At 44.7% G+C, this 22,662-nt stretch overlaps 1 protein-coding gene across 2 annotated transcripts in view; it reads right to left on the bottom strand.

The window, feature by feature from the left end:
- The window catches only part of PLCXD2 (phosphatidylinositol specific phospholipase C X domain containing 2), a 56,310-nt gene that overhangs the window by 18,169 nt on the left and 15,479 nt on the right, over positions 1-22,662 (bottom strand). The gene's annotated exons all lie outside the window — the stretch shown is intronic.

The following is a 22,662-nucleotide window of genomic DNA, read 5'->3' as shown; positions in this document are numbered from 1 at the left end:
ACAAACAAAGGCAATGCAGTCTTATTAGCAGCTCGTTCATAGCTCAGTTGGTAAAGAATCCGCCGCAATGTGGAAGACCACGGTTCTATCCCTGGGTTGGGAAAATCCCCTGGAGAAGGGAAAGGCTACCCACTCCAGTATCCTGGCCTTGAGAATTCCCTGGACTGTATAGAGTCCAGGGGGTGGTAGAGAGTCAGACACAGGTGAGCGACTTTCACTTTCCACTTTTCAGCCAGGAGTAAAATGATCACTTCATACATTACTGGTATAAGGTAAATTAATAAATACCCTTTTGGAAAGCTACTTAGAAAAATGTTTGAGAAGAGCTTTAAAATATTCACACCATTTAATCTAGTAATTTCATTTCAGAAAATTCATTTTCAACAGGAAATCTATTCTGAAGAACTAAACTAATGTTTGGAAAAATAAAGATGTCTTCTGAAGAATATTCCTAATAGAGACAAACTGAGGCTGCTTAAGCGTCCCTCATAGGAGAATGTTTAATGGTGGTGCAGCTGCTTTATTCAAGCAAGCATTGAAAGAAAAGACAACTCTGTGTCCATCTCAGTAATGCTGGGACAGGCATTTAAATTCTAAGAAAGGCAGAATTTATTTTTTTTAAACTGACTTCTTACACTTTTGTATATACTATTTTCCTATTGTAAAAATGAGTCAGTGGTAATGATTTCTTAACAGATCATATAAACATTCTGAAGAGCCTTATTAGTTATATGCCCCTGTTTCTGAAATCATCTCTTAATAAGCCAAAATTGCTATTAAATGATCAAGTGCATGTTGCATTTCTCTTCCTTAAAGAGGGTGAGGACCCTCCTGGACACTGAGATGATCTTACTGTTATAAAGTCCAAATGACCACGAGAGACACTTTCCTAACTATAGTGAGAAAGTATTTCAGTAGTAACAAGTAAAAATTATCTTCAACAAATATCTTCCGTTTTGTCAGCAGTTTCCATCCGGGTCAGCCATTGTTACTTGGCTGGCTTGGGGAGTGGCTCTGACCCCAGGGTTCTCCTCACAGGGAGCTGCACTTTGCAGGCAAAATCTAGGAGGAGAGTGTTGTGTTCTGACACTGCCGATCTTGTCCTTAATCACTACGACCCACACCAGAATCAAAGTTCTTCTATTCACACAGAATACTCCTGGCTGTCACCAGTTACGCTTCTCAGCAAGTTTTAGAGTGGGTATTTCATACATAATGTAGGATTTTATACAACTCTACTCTTTTATGTTTCATTATTTCCATTTTCTTGAAAATAAATCATTCTGGGAGTGGTTTTGCTGTTTTATCTTTTTAGAAATAAAGCCAAAAAACAACAAAAAAAAGTGTGGCAAGCGACGCTGTATTGCTGTGTATTCTCTAGAACATGAGGGTATTCAGTAACTATTAAGAAAAAGCATAGTTATCAGTCCTCAGGCAAAGTGAATTTTGTGAGCAAGAAAATTACTAGCACGTTTCAGGTAAAAAATAGCTGATACCAATAGAAACGTGGAGCGAGTCCCCCTGGAGTTCCCATACTCGCTGTCTCTGCTAATGAGACTCTGGATCCCCGCCGAATGCTCTGCTTCCCTGGGCTGCAGCAGAAATAGGAGCTCTTTATACCTCTTCACTGAGAGATTTATTAGGAATACATTATACATAGATGGAGGACAGCCAGTTCTCGCTTCTTTTCAGATTTTATCAGCAGCCCAGCTGTTTGGGATTGAGTGTGTAATACAGTGTGAGTTATGCGTTGCACTTAATTCTTCCCTGGGTATCAGGGAATAGCCACTATCCAAGGGTGGAGAAGAGCAAATCCCTGCTGGCGTTCTCTGGCTGATGCTGAGCCCAGCTTCCTGTCCGGAGGGAGACGTGCTAACAACCTCGGGCTTTTCTCTGCGTCTGAGGACTGGGCCGCCGTGCGGCAGCCGTGGGCCCCAGGGACCGATTCTGAATCGCTGGGGACACAGTGGGCACCAGCGCATCCTGCGGAGAGGAAGGGCGTGCGTGCCCGGGGAACCCGGAGTCTCTCTGCACCTCTTTGCTCCCTCTTCTGTTCCAGCTGCCTAGCCCTGCCCACGGCCACCCCCTGGACGGGAAGGAACAGGACGAGGGAGCAGGCTGGTCGCTGCCTGTGTGATCGCGTTTACCCTTCCGAGGCCTCTAGCAGTCAAAGCCCGCACTCGCCCATTAACCACTGTCAATATTTTTGCCTTCCTACCTAACTTTTTCCAGGAGGTTGTTGAGCTCACATATGTAGAGTGAGAACAATAACATCCGGACGCTTAAGTGCGCTTAACTATCTCTTTTTCGAAAAACCAGGTGAAAATGCCCCAACCCTCACATAGAGTATTTACAAGGTTAGACTGTGCAAAGAGTACTTACAAAAGGAAAATCTTAATATTTTCCACCCCAGATTTATTATCAAAGTTTCCTCATCTCCCTAAACCTTGAAAGAAGATATTTTACTCTTTACACTGTCTTGGGGTTTCCCTGGTCATCCAGTAGTTAAGAATCCGACTGCCAATGCAGGGGACATGGGTTCAATACCCAGTTCAGGAAGATGCCACGTGTTTCAGGGCAACTGCTGAGCCTGCTGGTCCTGGCCCGCGCTCCACAACAAGAGAAGCCTCTGTTTGCTGTAACTAGAAAAAGCCTGAGCAGCAAGAAACACCCAGCACAGCCAAAAAAAAAAAGTTTCCAGACTGTCTTTAGGACCGCTTTTCGCCCTCTGCCCTGGGACACATGGACTAAATTCACACATTTCCCCCAGAGAAGTGGAACCCCCTCCACCGGCACCCCACCCCATCGCCTTGTTCTCGGAGACAACTGCTGCGTGGACTTGGTCAGGATCATGGCTCCGTGAGCCCTGGCTTGTTTTATGACAAGGTTAGGAAATGGTTTAGAACTTCATTCTGTGGCCATTTCTGCCACAGGAAGGGTTTTCGCTGCTACCATCTGAAAGTATGTGTGCATCTTCACTCAACCTCTCCAGGGCTTTTTTTTTTTTTAATCTCTGACTACAATAGATTTAAGTGGTCTTCTTTATCTTAAGAACAGAACAAATCACTTTCCACGTCTCACCCCTTCAAGTGACTGTCCTCTTTTTTCCTGGCTGTCCAATTCTTGAAACAGGCCAGTGCTGTGACCTTCGTCTCCCTGATCAACTCTCTCCTTCCAGTTGGAAGCAACCTCCTACCCTTGTGTTGCTACGCTTGATCCTTATATCCTTGCAATCGACAACTCCAAATGGCTTTAGTCTTCCTGGCCTCTGTGAGGGTCTGCTAAGTCAGCTCTTTTCCGGAACCTTCTTACATTTTTGTATATGTTATTGGGCTACCCTTGTGGCTCAGCTGGTAGACAATCCGCCTGCAATGTGGGAAACCTGGGTTTGCTCCCTGGGTTGGGAAGATCCCCTGGTGAAGGGAAAGGCTACCCACTGCAGTATTCTGGCCGGGAGAATTCCATGGGCTGTATAGTCCTTGGGGTCGCAAAGAGTCAGACACGACTGAGCTTCTTTCACTTTCACTTTCCTTTCCCGTGTGATGCACGATGCACCTTCAGGGGTCCCTGTCCTCCTCTGACCGCTCTCCTCTGGCCTCCCCTGATCTTCAGGGGTCCCTGTCCTCCTCTGACCGCTCTCCTCTGGCCTCCCCTGATCTTCAGGGGTCCCTGTCCTCCTCTGACCGCTCTCCTCTGGCCTCCCCTGCTCTTCAGGGGTCCCTGTCCTCCTCTGACCGCTCTCCTCTAGCCTCCCCTGCTCTTCAGGGGTCCCTGTCCTCCTCTGACCTCCCCTGATCTTCAGGGGTCCCTGTCCTCCTCTGACCGCTCTCCTCTGGCCTCTCCTGCTCTTCAGGGGCCCCTGTCCTCCTCTGACCGCTCTCCTCTGGCCTCTCCTGCTCTTCAGGGGCCCCTGTCCTCCTCTGACCGCTCTCCTCTGGCCTCTCCTGCTCTTCAGGGGCCCCTGTCCTTCTTTGCTCTCCTCTGGCCTCCTTTGCTGGCTCTTCTCCCTCTTGCCTGTCTCCCGGTTTAAAGTTTCCAAGGGTCTTTACTCTTTCCTTTTCCCACCCTCAGTGATTTCATCCACTTCCCAAGCTTCTAATCACAGCACCATTATGCAAATGACACCAAAAAGTTTCATTTCTAGCCCAGACTCTTCTAACATTCCAAATTTATGTGTTCAGCTTCTGCTGTGGTCTTCCGGCTACACCTGCCTGCAGGTGTAGGCACGACAAACGACGGATTCTCCATTTACTCCATAAAGCCAGCCACTCATGCGGCCCCTCTGATCCCCACAAAATGCCTCTGCTAGATCTGTCAACAGTTCACTCAGTTACTCAGATTTGAAGCTTTGGATTCTAACTAAATTCTTCCCTCTTCCTCACCCCCTGCATCCAACCAGTTACTGAATCTTAGTATCTGACTTCTAAAAAAGACATCAGACATGTCTCTTCCTTTAACCTTCACCTGCCACCCACCTCACTATCTGTCTTATAAGCAGGACCAACAGCGCCCTGACTTGTCCTTTGAGTCCAGCCGCTCTAATCTGTTCACACTTAAAAGTCGATCATCTCAAGATAATAGTGCTGATCACGTCATTTCCCTCCTACCCACAGATCAGGTTCAAACTCTGGTCACTGGTGTTCAGGGCTCTCCTCAACAAAGTTCGTGTATTATTCCAGCCTCATATCTCACCAGGCCCCTTCCTCAGACTCTACGCACTTGCTTTGCTGATAGCTTTCATAAAATATTCTCTCATCCCAATTCTGTTCACCAGTGTTTAAAACTCATACCGGGTAAGCTGCTTACCCTATGCCTCAGTTGTTTCATCTGTAAAATGGGCATGATCATATTGATTGGCACAAAAATTGTTGTGAATGTTGGAATGCATGCAAAGTGCCTGGAACAATGCTGATGCATACTAAGTGCTTAACTATTGTTACTGTTATTATTAGTCACTCTCTGTCACTTGGAAACTAGAGGGAAAAAGAGGTGATAACCTGAAATTCCTTACCTTAAACACTTAGGGTCTGGAAGATTTTCTTTCCTGCACCTGAAGCACTATTCCTCCCCAGCTTCTTGGCTGATGTGGAGATAACAGCTTAGCCTCTACCTTGCTGACAGTAGCCGTCACTCTCCCACTGGGTCACCGCCTAAGCTCTGTCATTGCCCACTTTTAAAATCTCAAAGCACAATATCCTACTTGCTGATCACAACTTATTTTCTTCTTCCTCACTGTGACTTGACTTCTGTTTCCTCTGAGCTGAGAGAGCCCAGAGTAGGCTCTATATCTTGGCTGGCTACAACCAAGTTGTTACTTGCCACTTTTATCTGCAGAATTATTAATTATAACCATCTGAAAGCTGCAAGGATCATTGTGAAGACACGTTGTCTGTCCATACATACCAATAATATGCACAGCCCCCAAATGCACATGGAAATAGTAACATGATATTTTCTAACAAACTTTTCATCTAACAACCAACATTTTACTTCTCTAATATTTATCATTTATAGAGTGGACTAAATAAGGTTTTAGAAAATAATAGTCATTAAATACTGGATAACTATTTTTAAACTTTTCTGGGAAGGGAATTTTTGTCATCTCAAGAATATTCCGACAGAGCAGAAAATATGAACAAACAGGCCTTTCCTTAATGTTCTACACTCCATGGATTGATATCATCCCTAATTTTAGCCCTACACAGGTGGAGGTATTTTCCTCCAATTTTTGGAAACATTTTTCTGTAATCTTTTCATTTTCAGTTACCACGCTTGTCCTTCCTGTTTCCTTTATACAATAAAAAGGCATTAAAATGTTTCTACTTCCTCTCTTTATGTATATAAAACCCTGCATAATGTATGTGAAAGCACTCTGCAATCTAAAGGAGTAATTCTCAACCTTGAATGCACATCAGAATCCCCTGGAGGAGCTTTTAGGAAACACAAGTGCCCAAGATCCCACTCAAGACCTATGAAGTCAGAATCTCTCTGGGGTGGGAGTTGAGGAGGAAAAACATGAAAAGCTCCCCTGGTGATTCTGTCTACCCAGGCTTGGCGCCCCTGCTTATAAATGTAAGATTACCCTTTGCCAACAGGCTCTCTGACTTCTTGGGATCAGTTTCTCTGGTCAGTCTTCCAGTACTTTCAAATCTTCAGATGAAAATCTGCTGGACTGCCTTTCGCATGTCTGAGGAGCAGCTCTCTTTAACAATCTTTTTGTTCTAGGAATGCCTCCAGCCTTTTGACCAGTTGAAAAATCACAGCTTGTTGGCAAGAAAAGAAAAATATTGGGGCACCTTCCTTCCTTATCATGCCTTCTAGTAAGTCATTATATGAGGATATTTAAGTTTAATTAGGGCATTTTATATGTGTACTGGGTTACTGAGTTCAGAATAAAGTTACTGAAGCAGCAAAATCACAAGGAAAAAGATATTTGAACAAGAAAAGGTTAGCAGGATATTTATCCTATGTTAGGTATTTCCTCCTACACTGCACTGGGGTTTCTAGGTGGTAACTAAGTGATAAAGAACCCACCTGCCAATGCAGGAGACAAGAGACACAGGTTTGATCCCTGGGTCGGGAAGATCCCCTAGAGGAGGGCATGGCAACCCACTCCAGTATTCTCGCCTGGAGAATCCCATGGATGGAGGAGCCTGGCGGGCTATAGCCCATATGGTCTCAGAGTTGACATGACTCAAGCGGCTTAGGGACCAGGTAGGAGAAAATGAGCTGCTATGTCAGGACAGGGGACAGTCAGTTTGCTCTTTATCTGGAACACCAACTGCTGCTTGACTGTTTCTAAGGGGTGTTATTTGGGAATTGGGAGATCTCAAGTGAACACACAACAGTTTTTAGTTAAAGCACTTTCACTACCCATTTCTCGCAAATTGGAATAGTAGCCATTTTTCTGAACTTAATTAAAAAGAGTGTAAAGCAAGCTTCTTGGGAAGCCGGTCTCTAAATAAAACACACAATTCAAGTCACATACATTCCATGAACAATACATACCATCATGATACATACCATCAACAACACAATGGCATTTTAGATTATGTAGTGACTACACTTAAAAACACAGAGGGAAGGATGAAACAAGAGTTAAGTGAAGAATAAGAGGAAGAGGATGAAATGGTTGACTGGCATCACTGACCCAATGGATATGAGTTTGAGCAAACTCCAGGAGATAGTGAAAGACAGGGAAGCCTGGTGTGCTGCAGTCCATGGGGTTGCAAAGAGTCCAACACGGCTTGGTGACTGAACAACGAGGAAGAGAGTAAATCTTCTTTAATGCACCTCTGGGTGGCATCTGGGGAGGTGGGGATGGTGACCCAGGTCAAAGAACACGTGATCTCATATATTTAGGAAAATTTCTTCTCACCTACCATAGATACTACCCTGCCCTCGGGGCCCTTTAGCCCTGAAGCTCATGAGCCCCCTCCAGGTCTGTTTACTGAAGGCCACTCTCTCACCCAGCGTTTGCTCACATCACTCAATGTATTGGGGCCTCTAGACTATGCGTTCCCAGTGGGGGTGACACTGCCCAAAGGAAGCAAACATAGGTTTTGGGGGGTGAAAAACCCTTCTTTTTACGGGTAAAGCATACAGAGAATACCCAAACAGATGTACCATGCAGTGTACCTGTGGAATTAAAACGTCTTTATTTGGGGGTGGGGGCACTGAGCAGGAATAGAAATGGCCAAAAGTTCTCCTTAGCATATGGCTATAAAGAAAACCAGGCTGAGAGATAGCACTCCAGACAGAACGCCCTAGTGGTCACGTGGACAGCTGACTTGTTGGCTGGATCTCTGACCTTGAACCTCTTTTATCCGTAAGTGGCCTGTCTGTCGCCACCAGTGATCTCTTCCCACGGGGCACCGTTCACAAGGCGAGCCGGAAGTGGGAGGGCCTCTTCCCGTTCCCTGCCCCGAGAGCGCTAATGGGTTGGGAATCAACTCAATTGTCTCTTTCCTCGCTATCTTTTATTTATTTATTTATTTATTTTCCTCGCTATCTTTTAAATATTCCCACCAGGCATCTCCCAAGTCACTCCTCCACCTACACAGCCCTGAAGGACCCAGAGTTTAGCCGGTAAGTCGTGTGAGATTCTTTTGCGACCCCATGGACTGCAGCCCATCAGGCTCCTCCGTCCATGAGCTATCCCAGGCAAGAACACCGGAGTGGGTAGCCAGTTCCTTCTCCAGGGGATCTTCCTGACCCATGGATCAAAACCGCGTTTCTTGCATTGCAGGTGGATTCTCTGAGCCACCTGGAAAGATCATCAGTTCTAATAAATATCACAAAAACACTCCAACACTTACATAACCATCCATAAAGAATCTTTCTATAACAGAAAGCATTTAGAATACCAAACACCAGTTTCTCTGAAGTTTTCTTCAGAAGTTTTTCCTGAATTTTCTTACATATTGAAGATAGTAGTGCATAGTCCTTAGGGACGTGACCATGGCCACTTTATGCAGTTCGCTTCTCTCAGCATGTTTTACACTTTGATTTTTTTCTTTGCATGTACAGGCTCTTCAGGCCTCTTGGGTTCACCGATTTTAGTCACAGGCTTTTGGCTTTCTTTTTTTTTTTTTTTTTATTATTATTTATTTTTTTTTTTGGTCATACATTGATATGAATCAGCCATAGATTTACACGTATTCCCCATCCCGATCCCCCCTCCCACCTCCCTCTCCACCCGATTCCTCTGGGTCTTCCCAGTGCACCAGGTCCGAGCACTTGTCTCATGCATCCCACCTGGGCTGGTGATCTGTTTCACCATAGATAGTATACATGCTGTTCTTTTGAAATATCCCACCCTCACATTCTCCCACAGAGTTCAAAAGTCTGTTCTGTATTTCTGTGTCTCTTTTTCTGTTTTGCATATGGGGTTATCGTTACCATCTTTCTAAATTCCATATATATGTGTTAGTATGCTGTAATGTTCTTTATCTTTCTGGCTTACTTCACTCTGTATAAGGGGCTCCAGTTTCATCCATCTCATTAGGACTGGTTCAAATGAATTCTTTTTAACGGCTGAGTAATATTCCATGGTGTATATGTACCACAGCTTCCTTATCCATTCATCTGCTGATGGGCATCTAGGTTGCTTCCATGTCCTGGCTATTATAAACAGTGCTGCGATGAACATTGGGGTGCACGTGTCTCTTTCAGATCTGGTTTCCTCAGTGTGTATGCCCAGAAGTGGGATTGCTGGGTCATATGGCAGTTCTATTTCCAGTTTTTTAAGAAATCTCCACACTGTTTTCCATAGTGGCTGTACTAGTTTGCATTCCCACCAACAGTGTAAGAGGGTTCCCTTTTCTCCACACCCTCTCCAGCATTTATTGCTTGTAGACTTTTGGATAGCAGCCATCCTGACTGGCGTGTAATGGTACCTCATTGTGGTTTTGATTTGCATTTCTCTAATAATGAGTGATGTTGAGCATCTTTTCATGTGTTTGTTTTCATGTGTTTGGCTTTCTTAGAAGACTTTTCCACTTGGTAATGTGGCAAGCTGAGAGCACTAGTGCGCGGCTGAGCCTATGAAAGAGCAGCTGGGCCCTGGACGTGACACGTTCTCCATCTCCTGGCCTGGAAGCATCGGCGCCTTAAATGCTTTGCGAGTCCACATGTGTGAATTCACTATGAGATTTTTTTCATTTAGGTAGTGAATTCCAGGTAAAATACAACTTATATGTTGTTATGGCAAACATTTAGATAGCAAAACCTCATGGTAGGGATATCTACAGAGGTTTGGAACTAAGGTCTCTCAGTGTTGAGTGTTTATGTGCATGTCTCTGTGTATATATTGACACTAAAATGGCCCATCTGAAATAAAATCCAGAAAAAACTTTTATTCAGGAGAAAAAAAAAAAACATGCTTCATTTACTTGGAAACATATAAAGGATTTGAGAGAAATCCACTATTTCATAGACATATTTTTACTAATATCAACAAAAAGCTTCTAAGAGACATGATCATCGTTCTGCAAATTTTCTCTTAAAGAAAATTACTATTCTGAGCTTATTTTTTAAAAGAGCCATCAAAACTCCCAATTTTTATCAGGACTTCATCATACTATTAATATGTCTGTCAAAATAAAATTGATCTGGCCCATTGCAAGCCTGGTCTTAAAACATATAATGAATCGACATGCATTTTCTGTTACGGACCATCAGAGTGGCCAATTAGGGCTTGTATATTTTCATCTCAGTTTGAACTTTAGGCCGTGTGATTTGTAATTTCACCTTCTTTCACTGATTATTAGTTTATACCCTGTAAACTGAGGCCCAGTTTGCAAGAAAACAGGTGCAGCCATTTTGACAGTTACCCAGCGGACCTGATCCTGCATAAAATGGTACTGGATGTCAAATTTATTTTTCTAAATTAATGTAAAATACATACCAAAAATTATTCCAGGAAAATGAATAAGATCTTAGCTGCAAAGACTCTTCCTCATCTAAAAAATACAGCAAGAGGATATTGAAGGTGCCCAAACACAAAAGACCAAAAATCTTGCTTACACTCTATTTGAATGAAGCTAGGTCATTCAGATAAATAGCAGGAGTCTGGGTGGGAATAAAAACTCAACTAGATCCAATGATGACCAGTGCGAACAGCAGAGAAGAGAGCAGTAGCAGGCTTTATAAAGACAGAAAAGATAAGTGTTCAAGCCAAAGAAAGAAGCAATGTTCTCCCATCTCCTAAGGAGGAAAAGAAAAGAGAACAGATCTCAAATGGAGCTGGGGTCAGAAAATGAGAGGCCTAGCTGAACAACACCTCTCCTGATACAGTCCATCCATCTTGGAGAGTTCTGGGAGATAATCTGGCAATGTTTTCATTCATTTCAAAGGGCCAGAGTTTTCTGAGAAAATAAGAGGATTGTATGCCTTGATTTACATAGAGATCAGAAGATTCTATCTTCATATAATTTCTAAGAAATTTTCTAAGAGTATTTCTTAGAAAATGAGCAAAAAATGAGCTTTGGGTGCTCAAATACACTATTTCACTGAAAGTGTTTGCATTTTAAAGAACCTGTGCTTTTTAAGAAATTAAAAAAAATTTTTTTCCAAAGTACTAAGACTAAGATAATAAAAAGCATTCCCACTTAAGATCATTTGATCAAGAACTCTACATATTCTTCTAAGGTTTGGAGAGACCACTGCTTAGTTTTACAATGACCGGGAACATATATCTCAAGTTCTGAATGGAGCTTATTGACGAGGTCAGGTTTCCAAAGAACAGCCACTTGGAAACTGCTCACTCCCTCAGAGCCAGGGTCCACTCTCAGACTCAACAGTGACAAAGAATATAGAGGGACCCCCCTCGGGCCCTCCAGGGAGCAGCAGTCCAGCCAGACTCCAGATGGAGCACTACTTGGCTCTCACTTCTCGGGAAGGCTGTCACTCGCTCATCTTCCTCCCGGGCATCTTCCCGCCCCTGACCACCACTGTGGGCTGCCTGGGAGATCTGTGTTGGGGGGCACAGTATCAGAGCAGGGGCTGAAGGGATGTGAAAGAATCGCTGGGACAGTCTCTACAGATTTGATGCCAGTTGATATAGGTTTTCACCAGAGACTCCTTACAAAATGGGCATGATGTTTAAAAAAAAGAGGGAGAAAGAGAGAGCGTGTGCTCTCTTTATTGCACATAGTAAACTCTTTATTTTGAATATGAACACGTGATAAGAGAAAAAAAAAGTCATTTTCAGTTCACGCTATTCTCTAAGCAGAGCCGTCCTGATAACTGTGGTATCTCTTGTTTGTGAGGCACAAATAAAATATTCATCTTTGGTATTAATGGCTTTTGACATACTTGCAGCAGTACGAAGCAGTGGGTGGGGGTGTGCAAATCTGGAGACAGAAGCTTGGAAGGACCTGACCTGTTCTGCAGAGGAAAGGGAGGGGGGCCCAGAGGCCAGAAGGAGGGGAGAGAAAGCGGGAACCCGGCGGCAGGGCTGAGCAGAGAGGCCCGGGAGAGGACAGACAGGCGGAGAGACTTCCAAGGTGTGGCACAATTTCGCCTCCGTATCCCAATCACGGATTCTGCTGTTGCTCCTTTTTAGTCTCTCAGTTGTGTCCGCTCTTTTGTGGCCCCACGGACTGTAGCCCACCAGCCTCCTGGGCCCATGGGATTCTCCAGGCAAGAATACTGGAGGGGGTTGCCATTTCCTTCTCCAGGGAATCTTTCTTACCCAGGGTCAAAACCCTCCTCTTCTGCAGTGGCAGGTGGATTCTCTACCACTGAGCCACCAGGAAGGCCCACACCATGAAGACAGATGTTCAAAGTGACAACGCGAGGGGTGCCGTGATATTAACGCGTCAGGAGCAAATACCTGTCTGGGTCCTGGCTTTCCAGGCCCAGTCACACGGGGCTCCTCCGCCCCCAAACCGTCCCTCCCGCCTCCGCCTCCGCCCTCCCGCCTGGCGCTGGGCCGGACAGGCAGAACTCCCCGGGGGGTGGGGAGCGGGTCATTGAAACCGAGGGAGGCTTCCCTCCACGAAAAATCTTTTTTCATGGTCTGCTGGAGTTGACACAGGACCACAGGGGGCCAGTCGGTAAGCATCAGCAAGCAGGATATAGATGTTCAAGGGCATGCTACGGAGAAAAACGATGTATAGGAGAACAAAGGCGTAAGGCAGAAATGAGATGAGCATCCGGGACTGAGCGCTTCGCAGGTGCCATCGAGGTAACTGCTGCAGCTGGAAGACTGCCGCTGAGTATGTTGAGTTAATCCTCACGAAGAGGAGACGTCCGGTTACGAGTCGGGGACCTCGTCACTGGCCGGTGGCGATTTATGCCCGCAGAGCGAGCTCAGCAGGAGCGGCGCGCGGCCCGGCCTGGAGCGCGGCGAGGAGCGCCGGGTCTGCAGCCGCGGGGCCGCCGCCGAGCAGGCAGGAGCAGCGCGGGAGGCGCCAACCCTACGGCCCGGAGGGAGCCCGAGGGTGAACTTTCCACCAGCGACAGATACCTCGGCCTCGCGTGCTGCGATTGTCTTCTGTGAAGTAACGGATTCTCCGAAAGGATGAGCGACCCCAGGGGCAAGGCGGCAGAGCTGCTCGGCCTCTCATCTGATCCACACACACGCCCCAGCGACTGCGGGATCCAGGCTAAGTGTGGGGATGACAGAGCCCAGCCGGTCTTCCCTGCCCCGCCCGGTCGGTGGAAAGAGAGGGCTTCCTCTCCCCTGCCTGCTTCCCACCAGGACGCTTCTGGACAGCCTCTCGCAACTCTGCAATGCTAGCGCAAGAAAAATACTGACAGAATCCCAGACTCCACACCGCCATCGACATCTAAAGGCCAAGTCTCCCTGTATTGTACATGACAGCTCCCGCCCACATATCTGAATAGGACGGCTGCGAGAATCACTGGAGGGAGGACGGAACCTTTGAAAGTTCACTGGGATAAAAGGACTTGATTTAGTGCCATTTTGTGGGAACACATAAGCTGAGAGAGCTTGTTTCATAAATAAGGAGTTAAGGAAAATGAAAACCAAAGGATGAATTCATCCAGCTATTGTTTTTCACCTCTGTTCTTTACTGATTTTAATATAGCTACCCTCTCAACAGATAAAGACTACTAAAAGAACTGGACCGGGGCCCTGAGTAAGATCTGGTTTTCAAACATTTTCTTTTAGAGCAGACTTTATTCTTTGCTGGGCTCTCAGTGCCGAAGAACAGGCGTCACCTCTACAGGAGAGCCCATCTGTGGTAAAGCCACTGGGCCTAGCTCCATTTTAACATCTAAAGGAAGAATTTATTTTGGAAGAATCACATATTTAGTATATAAGGCAAAGTATGTGTTAGTCCTTCAGTAATATCCGACTCTTTGCAACCCTTTGAACTGTAGCCTACCAGGCTCCTCTGTCCATCAGACTTACCAGGCAAGAATACTGAAGTGGGTTGCCATTTCCTTCTCCAGGGATCTTCCCAACCCAGGGATTAAATGCAGGTCTCCCGCACTGCAGGCAGATTCTTTGCCTGTATACTAAATGTACTAAATATGTACTAAATACATTTAGTATATATTTCATTACAAATGTACTCCCTCTGACCCTCAGGGCACATGGAAACCTTTATTCCAAGAGCTAAAAACATCCCAAGGACATTCTGTTCACTCTCTGGTGTTCACACTTCAGTTCCTTCATTATGAACTTGCTGGTGATTGATCCCTGGTGGGGGCTCACATTTGAAAATGACTAACAATTTCAATTTATTCTTCATTGTGTACCAAATGTCAGAGATCTCATCTGGTCTCTGCCAGTCCTGCAGGGCAGGGATTATCTGCATTTTACAGATGAGAGGACTGAGGTTCAGAATGGTTAAGCCGCTTGTTCAAGGTTACCAAGATTGCCAGTGGCTGCCTGGAACAGAAACCTAGGTCTGCCAGACCTGAATCCATACAAAACCATTCTGGGGATGATGTTATTGTTTCCATATCTTTACCGATGAGTAGGTCAAATGCATTGTGCATTTACTTCTGATAACATGGCGATTACAGGATTTGTTTCCAGAGGTATATATCTGACACTCACCCCAATGCAGTAAAATTTGTGGAGAGATTAAAGTGATTTTAAACTTTGTAAAGACATGAAGAATTTCTGTGTAGCAACACAAGAGGGCACTCTAACCCTCTTTCATCTGAGAACAGGACTTTTTTCTTTCTTTTTTTGTGGTTAACAGACCTCAGCCTTGAATCCCAGTGTGGGTTCTGCTCTGATTACTTCTATGAACTTGCGCTTTTAGATTCAGAGTGGAGTTCACCTTCTCCCTTTGCAGAATTAGGAAGGTGAGTGAAATGAGCTTTAGGATCTCTTCTGTCTAAATAATCAAAGGATCCTAACTCATTAACACTTAAAGGAATTTATGACCCTATTTTAACAAGGATTATTAAGCACTGCAAAGAAGTAAGATATGTTCCTTTCATATTTGATATACTTAAACTGGGCTTCCCAGGTGGCGTTAGTGGTAAAGAACCTACCTGTCAATGCAGGAGACATAAGAGATACCAGTTGGATCCCTGGATTGGGAAGATCCCCTAGAGGAGGGCATGGCAACCCACTCCAGTATTCTTGCCTGGAGAATCCCATGGGCAGAAGAGCCTGCTGCAAAGAGTCAGACACTAAAGTGTCTTAACGCACACTTCAACTGAAAATGGGCTTATTGATTTATCTATTTGCAAAATGCGAATCATTCCCAGGCCTGGCAGTGGTATTATTTTTGGCTCATCTGAGAACTGCTGGAGGAGTTCTCTCCCCTCTCACCGAGCCAGGTTGGCAGGGATAGATCTGCGCGGTGCAGCTGAACACTCTGGCCAGCCGTTTGCTTCTCTAGTGTTTTGGTGACAGTTTCCTTTACTTCTGATCAACTGGCATTTGATTGCTTTGTAGGACATTTCTATGGAATTTATGGTGGGGGCTTTGAGAAAAACACCTTCCTAATTACCTAGCATGGGCTGAAATTTTTCACAGGGCAGGGTTATTTTAAGATTCATTGAACAAACTACTGAATAGCTGAGATCCAGGGATGCTCCTCTGCTGCTGCTGCTAAGTCGCTTCAGTCCTGTCCGACTCTGTGCGACCCCGTGCGACCCCGTAGACGGCAGCCCACCAGGCTCCCCTGTTCTGGGATTCTCCAGGCAAGAACACTGGAGTAGGTTGCCATTTCCTTCTCTAATGCATGAAAGTGAAAAGTGAAAGGGAAGTCGCTCAGTCGAGTCCGACTCTTAACTCCTCTGCTAGATCCCCTCAAAACAAGAGGGTTTTTCTCTTTCCTGTAAATGACGGACTAAGTCAGGAGCTCTGACAGGAGAAAAGCAAAAAGGGAGTGGGAAAATCAAACAAGAAGTGGTCTAAGTTACAAGAAATGATGGGTTTAAAGGAAATTTGTACATTGCACACAGCAGGGAAAGTGAAGGAAAATACAGCCACCCAGGGGGACCATGTTCTGACAGGCACACGCCTGCTGAAAGCCTCTGCTGGCCTTTCCGCCGAGAGGCAGAAAGACGTTTTCTCTGCTGGGGCTTGCGGGGTTATCACTACACAGTCCCCTTCAACCACTGGGCTGCTTTTGTTCTGAGTCCAGAAGAAGCCTCCGAGATGTGAGGTCTTGGAAAAAAACTACAAGTGATTGTTCAGCCGGAACAGGTGAGCAGGCAGTCCTTCAAACACAACTGTCCTCAGGGGCGCTCAGGCATCAGAGGCCTGGCGTGGAAACATGTGCCTCGGATGAAAAGATCACTGCCCTTTATTCCAGCAGGCACAAAGGACTGAAGTTACAGCCCCGTTAGGTCAATCTCCAACTCTACGGATGCCTTTTATTCTAATGCAATTAAGTGAATTTGGCAAGACCAAGTTTTTACAATCCTAGGATTGTTAGCAGAATTTCTCTTGCAATTTGCTTAACTTCTCTGTACCTCAATTTCTTTCTTTGTAAAAATGGAGATAATGGTAAGTACTTACACCACTGAGTTGTAAAGATTTACTGGGTTCGTATAAATCGAGCAGAGCTTACCTGGTGCCTAGTAAGTGCTTTCTAAGTGTTCTGTAAGCAAGCTCTTCGTCTGTTACTACAGTACTCACTACCAACGCCCTGGGACGCCTTGAGAAGACTCTGCCGTGCCGACAGGTTCTGTCTCACTGTAGGCACTATTAGTCACTTTCTGTGTGTCTTACTTTATCTTTAAATTAACCAGAAACATCTGCTTTTTAAATTCTCTTTTGCTATTTCAAGATTTCATGTCTCTCTCCGCTTCCAGCTGCTCCCTTTTCTCCCTGACCCTTCCTCTGAACAAGTACAGACGCTGAGCACACAGCGATGACAAGAGGCAGTTGTGCAGAGTGAGAGGAACGCAGGTCCCGGGGACGTGAGCGCGTGTTCTGTTATGGAAGTGTGCACAGAGGTAGTTCCCCAGCTGTGTCTTCAGGAGGAATTGTAATTAGCCAAGTGAAGTGGGGCGTCTTGGGAGGAAGAGTGAAGTGGGTGAGGAAGACTGGAGACAAGAAAAGAGCCAGCACATTCTCTTTCAGGGTGTTATTTAGGGCCGGTATTGTCACTGGCTCCCTAGTGTTTGCGGGAAAAGGCATAAGGTGCTCAGTACCAGGCTGAAAACCTCTCTCAGCCTGTCTGTCCAGCGCTTCCCATGTCTTCCTCTGGTTGCTTCTGCAGGTCATCGCATTCCTACCCCTGTTTCCTGAGGGTACACTTGCTTTCCTACCTCCAGGTTTATTCCTTCGGGTCCCTCGGTCTGGCCCGCCCTCCTCCCTGATCCGGAAGCTCCCCCCCTCAGGGCAGCTCAGCTGCTGTGAGCTCCGCTCTCCTCTGACCCCTACGGGAAAACAACCTCTCCTTTCTCCTGGTCCCTAACACACGTTGCTTGTTTCATCACTGTGGTACTCACCTCATTCTACTTCTATTGGTTTCACTTGAATCTTAGCATCTCTCCTATAAGATTATATACTGCACTTTGTTAATTTCCTATAGTATCTAATAGGATGCTATAGGATCAGAAGGATTTTTAATGATAATAGCTACATATCTAAAATTTATGCTTCTTTTTTACTAGGCAATATTCTAAGCCCATTGCAAGGATCATCTTACTTCTTAAACACATTTGTTGTGTAGTTAAGAATTTAATGTTGTCCATCTTTAACAAGTGGTGCTGGGAAAACTGGTCAACCACTTGTAAAAGAATGAAACTAGAACACTTTCTAACACCATACACAAAAATAAACTCAAAATGGATTAAAGATCTAAATGTAAGACCAGAAACTATAAAACTCCTAGAGGAGAACATAGGCAAAACCCTCTCCGACATGAATCACAGCAAGATCCTCTATGACCCACCTCCCAGAATATTGGAAATAAAAGCAAAACTAAACAAATGGGACCTAATGAAACTTAAAAGATTTTGCACAGCAAAGGAAACAATAAGCAAGGTGAAAAGACAGCCCTTAGATTGGGAGAAAATAATAGCAAACAAAGAAACAGACAAAGGATTAATCTCAAAAATATACAAGCAACTCCTGCAGCTCAATTCCAGAAAAATAAATGACCCAATCAAAAAATGGGCCAAAGAACTAAACAGACATTTCTCCAAAGAAGACATACAGATGGCTAACAAACACGTGAAAAGATGCTCAACATCACTTATTATCAGAGAAATGCAAATCAAAACCACAATGAGGTACCATTACACGCCAGTCAGGATGGCTGCTATCCAAAAGTCTACAAGCAATAAATGCTGGAGAGGGTGTGGAGAAAAGGGAACCCTCTTACACTGTTGGTGGGAATGCAAACTAGTACAGCCACTATGGAAAACAGTGTGGAGATTTCTTAAAAAACTGGAAATAGAACTGCCATATGACCCAGCAATCCCACTTCTGGGCATACACACTGAGGAAACCAGATCTGAAAGAGACACATGCACCCCAATGTTCATCGCAGCACTGTTTATAATAGCCAGGACATGGAAGCAACCTAGATGCCCATCAGCAGATGAATGGATAAGGAAGCTGTGGTACATATACACCATGGAATATTACTCAGCCGTTAAAAAGAATTCATTTGAATCAGTTCTAATGAGATGGATGAAACTGGAGCCCATTATACAGAGTGAAGTAAGCCGGAAACATAAAGACCAATACAGTATACTAACGCATATATATGGAATTTAGAAAGATGGTAACGATAACCCTACACGCAAAACAGAAAAAGAGACACAGATGTACAGAACAGACTTTTGGACTCTGTGGGAGAAGGCGAGGGTGGGATGTTTCGAGAGAATAGCATCGAAACATGTAAATTATCCAGGGTGAAACAGATCACCAGCCCAGGTTGGATGCATGAGACAAGTGCTCGGGCCTGGTGCGCTGGGAAGACCCAGAGGGATTGGGTGGAGAGGGAGGCGGGAGGGGGGATCGGGATGGGGAATACATGTAAATCCATGGCTGATTCATGTCAATGTATGACAAAAACCACTATAATATTGTAAAGTAATTAGCCTCCAACTAATAAAAATAAATGAAAAAAAAAATCAAGACATTCAGGGTGGAATCTGCCAAAGTTCTGAGTATACAATTAGCGATATTTGAAGTGTAATACTGAAGTTATGAAATGGAGAGTATATTTGAAGTCTTGGCCTGAAAATGTAGTTCGTATCAGTAAGACCTAGTGATTTGCAACCAGGAAAATACTAGTCATTGTAACCTGTTCTAAACTATATTAAAGATTCTTTTGTCATATCACACACACACAAAAAAGAAGAATTTAATCTTGTCCAAAGAGAGGTCTGGTCTTTGTCTTAGGCCTCTGGGAGGCAATCTCTTAAGCCCTTGGAATATTCTGCCTGATAAGAGTATCTTTGTTTACCTGAGAGCTTTGGGACAGCATCAAAAAGTCTGAGGATGTGATTTATGACAGGGGTTTTGAGTCAGGCAGGAACAGGCTTGACCTCTGTGGGGCAGGATGCTGAGATCAGGCAGGTGGACCCTCAGCAAAGACTCTGGACGCCAAGGACTGGGTGAGCTTCCTCAGTTTGCAATGCTTTGTGTGTATCATCACGTATCAATACCAGGACAGCAGCTCTGCCCACGTCTCCAGAGGAGACAACAACTGGAAGTTCCACGTTTGGGATTTCTTTGGACTCTTCATGTGGTTGATTGTAACTTGTGGCCTTTAGCTGTATTCAATAGCAACTGAGTATAACAGCTTTCAGTGAGTTCTGTCAGTCCTTCTAGCAAATTGTCAAACCTAAGAGTGACCTTGAAGACCCCCAGACTTGCAACTGGTGTCAGGGTGAGGGCAGTCTTATACACTGCGCATCCTCTTACTTTGCACTTCTGAAATAAGTACTACAATTATTTCCATATAAAGATGAGAAAACTAAGCCACAGAGTGGTTAAACTTTCTATGTGAAGTCAAACTTTTTATTTGAGGTCACATAATGACCCAGATAATCATGATGGTGTGATCACTCATCTAGAGCCAGACATCCTGGAATGTGAAGTCAAGTGGGCCTTAGGAAGCATCACTACGAACAAAGCTAGTGGAGGTGATGGAATTCCAGTTGAGCTATTTCAAATCCTGAAAGATGATGCTGTGAAAGTGCTGCACTCACTATGCCAGCAAATTTGGAAAACTCAGCAGTGGCCACAGGACTGGAAAAGGCCAGTTTTCATTTCAATCCAAAGAAAGGCAATGCCAAAGAATGCTCAAGCTACCGCACAACTGCACTCATCTCACACGCTAGTAAAGTAATGCTCAGAATTCTCCAAGCCAGGCTTCAGCAATATGTGAACTGCGAACTTTCAGATGTTCAAGCTGGATTTAGAAAAGGCAGAGGAACCAGAGATCAAATTGTCAACATCTGCTGGATCATTGAAAAAGCAAGAGAGTTCCAGAAAAACATCTATTTCTGCTTTATTGACTATGCCAAAGCCTCTGACTGTGTGGATCACAATAAACTGTGGAAAATTCTGAAAGAGATGGGAATATCAGACCAGCTGACCTGCCTCTTGAGAAATCTGTATGCAGGTCAGGAAGAAACAGTTAGAACTGGACATGGAACAGACTGGTTCCAAATAGGAAAAGGAGTACTTCAAGGCTGTATATTGTCACCCTGCTTATTTAACTTATATGCAGAGTACATCATGAGAAACGCTGGGCTGGAAGAAGCACAAGCTGGAATCAAGATTGCCGGGAGAAATATCAATAACCTCAGATATGCAGATGACACCACCCTTATGGCAGAAAGTGAAGAACTAAAGAGCCTTTTGATGAAAGTGAAAAAGGAGAGTGAAAAAGTTGGCTTCAAGCTCAACATTCAGAAAACTAAGATGATGGCATCCGGTCACATCACTTCATGGCAAATAGATGGGGAAACAGTGGAAACAGTGGCTGACTTTATTTTTGGGGGCTCCAAAATCACCAGATGGTGATTGCAGCCATGAAATTAAAAGACGCTTACTCCATGGAAGGAAAGTTATGATCAACCTAGATAGCATATTAAAAAGCAGAGACACTACTTTGCCAAAAAAGGTCCGCCTGGTCAAGGCTATGGTTTTTCCAGTGGTCAAGTATGGATGTGAGAGTTGGACTATAAAGAAAGCTGAGTGCTGAAGAATTGATGCTTTTGAACTGTGGTGTTGGAGAAGACTCTTGAGAGTCCCTTGGACTGCAAGGAGATCCAACCAGTCCATCCTAAAGGAGATCAGTCCTGGGTGTTCACTGGAAGGACTGATGCTGAAGCTGAAACTCCAATACTTTGGCCCCCTTATGTGAAGAGCTGACTCATCTGAAGAGGCCCTGATGCTGGGAAAGATTGAGGGCAGGAGGATAAGGGGACAACAGAGGATGAGATGGCTGGATGGCATCACCGACTCGATGGACATGGGTTTGGGTGTACTCTGGGAGTTGGTGATGGACAGGGAGACCTGGCATGCTGCAGTTCATGGGGTCGCAAAGAGTCGGACACGACTGAGTGACTGAACTGAACTGAACTATTATCTAGGATTTGATCCCAGGGCCACTAAAAGAGAAACCACCCTTGGAACTACTTCTATATATTGCCTCTGATGTGAATAAAAATTAAATATAGATGTAAGATAAAACTGTGAGGCTCTAAGTCAGAGAAAACAAGACCTGGAGCTGACTGTGGCTCAGATCATCAGCTCCTTATTGCGAAATTCAGGCTCAAATTGAAGACAGTAGGGAAAACCACTAGGCCATTCAGGTATGACCTAAATTGAATCCCTTATGATTATACAGCGGAAGTGACAAAAAGATTCAAGGGAAGAGATCCGGTAGACAGAGTGTCTGAAGAACTATGGACAGATATAACATTGTACAGGAGGTGATGATCAAAATCATCCCCAAGAAAAACAAATTCAAGAAGGCAAAGTGATGGTCTGACGAGGCCTTACAAATAGCTGAGGAAAGAAAAGAATCGAAAGACAGAGGAGAAAAGGAAAGATATACCCAAATGAATTCAGAGTCCCACAGAATAGCAAGAAGAGATAAGAAAGCCTTCCTCAGTGATCAATGCGAAGAAATAGAGGAAAGCAATAGAATGGGAAAGACTAGAGATCTCTTTAAGAAAATTGGAGATACCAAGGGAACATTTCATACAAAAATGGGCACAATAAAGGACAGAAACGGTATTGACCTAACAGAGGCAGAAGGCATTAAGAAAAGGTGGCAAGAATACACAGAAGAACTATACCAAAAACTCCTTAATGGCCCAGTTAACCATGATGATGTGGTCACTCACTTAGAGCCAGACATCCTGGAGTGTGACGTCAAGGGGGCCTTAGGAAGCATGGACATGAACAGCGCTAGTGAAGGTGATGGGATTCCAGCCGACTTATTTCAAATCTTAAAAGATGACGCTGCACTCGTTATGCCAGCAAATTTGGAAAACTCAGCAGTGGCCACAGGACTGGAAAAGGTCAGTTTCCATTCCAGTGAAAGAAGGGCAGTGCTAAACAATGTTCAAATTACGTACAAACGCACTCATTTCACGTGCCAGCAAGGTCATGCTCGAAATCCTTCAAGCCAGGCTTCAGCAGTAAGTGAACAGAGAACTTCCAGATATGCAAGCTGGATCTAGAAAAGGCAGAGGAGCCAGAAATCAAATTGCCAACATGTGCTGGAGCATAGATAA

This window comes from Dama dama, chromosome 31, assembly GCF_033118175.1.
Source record: "Dama dama isolate Ldn47 chromosome 31, ASM3311817v1, whole genome shotgun sequence".
NCBI classification, from domain to species: Eukaryota; Metazoa; Chordata; class Mammalia; order Artiodactyla; family Cervidae; genus Dama; species Dama dama.
Note: the sequence above shows the minus strand (reverse complement) of the source record. Positions and strands in the feature narration are given on the sequence as shown.